The sequence below is a fragment of the Adiantum capillus-veneris genome, chromosome 14 (genome assembly GCF_014529385.1).
Source record: "Adiantum capillus-veneris isolate H3 chromosome 14, ASM1452938v2, whole genome shotgun sequence".
NCBI lineage: Eukaryota > Viridiplantae > Streptophyta > Polypodiopsida > Polypodiales > Pteridaceae > Adiantum > Adiantum capillus-veneris.
The window spans coordinates 20472671-20476410 of NC_140944.1; the positions used below are offsets into that span (position 1 = coordinate 20472671).

Sequence of the window (3740 nt, forward strand, 5' to 3'; positions counted from 1 at the left end):
GAGAGAAAGAGAGTTGACCGGAATTCAATTGGCTTGGTTTAAAAACTATACCATTTTAGGCATAGTAGCAACTACAAAGCAGGTCACTGTAGGTGGAAAGCTGCTCGCTGCAAGTGGAAAGCTGACGAGTGTCGGAGTTTGTCGACCAAATTGACGGGAAACTAAGCCTTGTGTGACCATAGCCTAAGCAATTCTCTCTCTCTCTCTCTCTCTCTCTCTCTCTCTCTCTCTCTCTCTCTCTCTCCGTCCTGGTCTCATGCAGTGTCGCCATGGCAAGTTACTAAGGACGAGTTTAGACAAACCGGCGGCATTGTAAAAGCAGACGCGCAGACCAATGGCTCGCTCGCACCTAGAAGGTGGTGTTCAGACGGCACGGCAGCTGAGCCGTCCTGGCATGCCAACGCATGGCAAAACGGGATGCATTTTCTTTCAACCCCCCCCCCCCCCCCCCCCCCCCCCCCCCCCTCCCTTTGTTCCATACACTTTGTGCATTGGGTAGCTCTTTGAACTTCCATTTTTTATCGAGAGAGACAAGAGCAGGGAAAGTGATATATTGCACCATTTTTTTGTTGGCATTTTGATTAGCCTTCTTTCTCATTGAACATGAATTCCTTACCTTCTCTTTCTTTTTCTGTAGGCCATTGAAGGAGACGTCGTATTCGAAGTGGCAACGTAACATCAGGTGCCACTTCAATTATGCCCATACCTCCCTACCAACCAAATTATGCTTCCACCCCCCCCCCCCCCCCCCCCCCCCCCCCTCTCTCTCTCTCTCTCTCTCTCTCTCTCTCACGTCACGCATACCACTCACCACACATCAAAATGTGCTCGTAACTCTCTCTCTCTCTCTCTCTCTCTCTCTCTCTCTCTCTCTCTCTCTCTCTCTCTCTAAGGATGGCTCCATCTACAAATTATTACTCTTCTAGGTAAAACTTGTCAATAACTCTCTCTCTCTCTCTCTCTCTCTCTCTCTCTCTCTCTCTCTCTCTCTCTCTAAGGATGGCTCCATCTACAAATTATTACTCTTCTAGGTAAAACTTGTCAATAACTCTCTCTCTCTCTCTCTCTCTCTCTCTCTCTCTCTCTCTCTCTCTCTCAACCCAAACTAACCAATGTATTAAATTGTTTGTGTATGTAGGAGTCATGGACCCATCTCAACATTTGGAAAGCCAAAAGGACGTTGATGACAATGCATCCCAAAATGTATTCTCCCAACCCTCTTACTACTCCTTCACACTGTCCCCTTTTACAATGCCTCCACATGGCTTCACGGCCATGCTAACTTCTCCATCTCCCTCCTCTCCTTTCTTATTCAAGACCCCCCACCCTGTGCTCCACCTCTATGCCATAAGCCTATGCATGTAGAGAGTGGCCCAAGCCCAAATCCCTCCTCCCATCAATCTACTAAAGGGTGCACAAAACCATCCAGGAAGAAAGTCTTGCACTTGGGTGGAGAGGATGTGCAAGAGATTGCACCGATGGCTCCATCAAAGAAAGCGAGGGTATCCAAGAAGAAAGGCATTGTGGAGCTCGAAGATGACGAAGACATCATCCAAAAATCCAAGGGTCAATGGAAGGACATATGGGTTGACCAGCTTATCCATGTGAGGGGGGGTATGCATGAGGAGTTCAACAATCCTCAAAAGCAAGGGATCAATCTATGGGCGAAAGTGGCTGCACCAATTGGCCTCCACATACATGAGTTTGATAAAGATAGCGAGGCATGCCGCAAAAAGTGGGGCTCTGTACTTGGCCAATATAGGCTGGATAAAGTACATAATGCTACATCTGGCAATGATAGGAAATACACATGTAAATGGTATGATGTGGTAGATGAGTACTATCATGATAGGGCCTCTGTGAACTGTGTTAGCCATGCCTCCTGTACCACACACGAAAATACTAAGATGAATGAGGTACCAGGCGATGAAGACTCCAAAGCCTCCCAAATCAAAATTCAAGCCACAACCACCACCAATGGCAAGCGGTCTACTCCAAAGGTGGAGGAGTCTTTGGCACAAATGGCGGACACTGGTCGAGCTTAACTTCACCACTTGAAAGATAACTCCAACCGGCAAGAGGCACTTGAAAACAGTGCTTGGACTTGCTGGCTAGCTTTCGTGACACCATGGCAGGGTTCTTAAAGCATGCCAGTAATGACAACAACTGACGAGCTACTAACTAGTGAAGCCTATGGTCTTCAGAGATTTAATCCTTTCTTGTCTCTATCTTCCCAATTTTAACGTTTGTGATGACTTTGGATAACTTTAATTTCTTTGGAAGTAAGCGTATTGTGTACATGCAATGCTTTCTTTTCGTTGACTTTGTTACATTGTTTATGTAAACCTACATAAGAATCCGATGTCTAGAGAGATGGCGCTTCATTGTGCTTGTCTATGCTCTTTAGCAATTGCAGAACTACTAAAGGATGGACCCAACCAAAATGATGTGGCCTTCTTGCAAACACCGTTGCATTTAATCCAATGTATGGGCCGATCGGTCAACCTCAACATTGGTAGAAGACGAGGTCACGAGCATAGGAAAGCTTGGACTTATGCCTGGCCCCAAAATTTTCTTGACGACTTTCTTCTAAAGTCCTACTCAGATAGCATGTTCAAGAGATGCCTTCGAGTCCGCAAGGATACCTTTCGTTACATTTGTGGAAAGGTGGCTCCTTTCATGTCAAAGCGCGTCACCAACATGCGCAAAACCATCGGCCTTCCTACACGTGTGGTGATTGCTATGCTCAGATTAGCTTCTGGCACACAGTTGGAGGTCTTAGGTGACTTGAATGGATGTGCTAAGAGCACAGCATGTGGCACAGTCCTTGATTTTTGCAAGGCCATCAGGAATTAAGGTCTCAGAGATATCTACATTCGTTGGCCTTCTTCATCTCGCTTTGAGAAGCTGGCCAGTGAATTTGAAGCCCTCTGAGGAATACCCTATGTAGTTGGTGCTATTGATGGTTCACATATTCCAATCATTGCACCAAAGGAGAACCATGTGGATTACTTCAACCAAAAAGGGTTTCATTCAATTTTGTTGCAGCTGTAACATTTAATGGCCTAAAAACTTGTGTGTAGCGGAAATTAGCATGAACATAGTGGGCATTTCATTAGAATAGATTCCTAATGAGAATTACAAGAGTGCTTGGGTGGAGAGAGCAACAAAAAGCATAACACCTAGCTAGATAGCATCAACAATACTTTCAAAAGAGAGAGAAATTAAACTATTGACAACAGTTGAGGACCGGATTTGCATGGAGCCGGTCCCCCCTCCAAAAGGCTTTGTATTATGGTTTCTCCCATCAAGAGAGACATTGTACAATACAATTCTTTGTGTTTCTTCAAGACTAGCTAGTGCAATGAAGATGAAAGCTTCATGCACTAAGAAAAACACTTAGCAAACACAACTTTAATTATCCCCATTCTCAGACCCAAGACCTCACACACCTTCGAAGATGGTGAGAGCTAGCAGGGTATGAGAGTAGATTGAGAGGAAGAAGGAGTATCTTACGAGAAAGATGTACATCTCCTCACATAATCACTCATATTAGCATAGCTTAGCTTAGTAATTAGCATGGTAGAGGAGATGACCATGCATTGAAGCTTGGCTCTTGGTTGGATTTGCATCCACATGCCAAGAGTGTGTCGATGTAGGCTTCTATCTCACAAGCTTGGAGTAGGTGATGAGCTCTCCATTAAAGCTTGGGAAGAGATAGTTTTCTTTGCTTCACACAT

The 3740-nt window shown here is 45.1% G+C and overlaps 1 pseudogene; it reads left to right on the forward strand.

The window, feature by feature from the left end:
* The first annotated feature begins 1143 nt into the window (after positions 1–1143).
* On the forward strand, positions 1144–2170 carry LOC147442049 (uncharacterized; annotated as a pseudogene).
* Positions 2171–3740: the final 1570 nt, after the last annotated feature.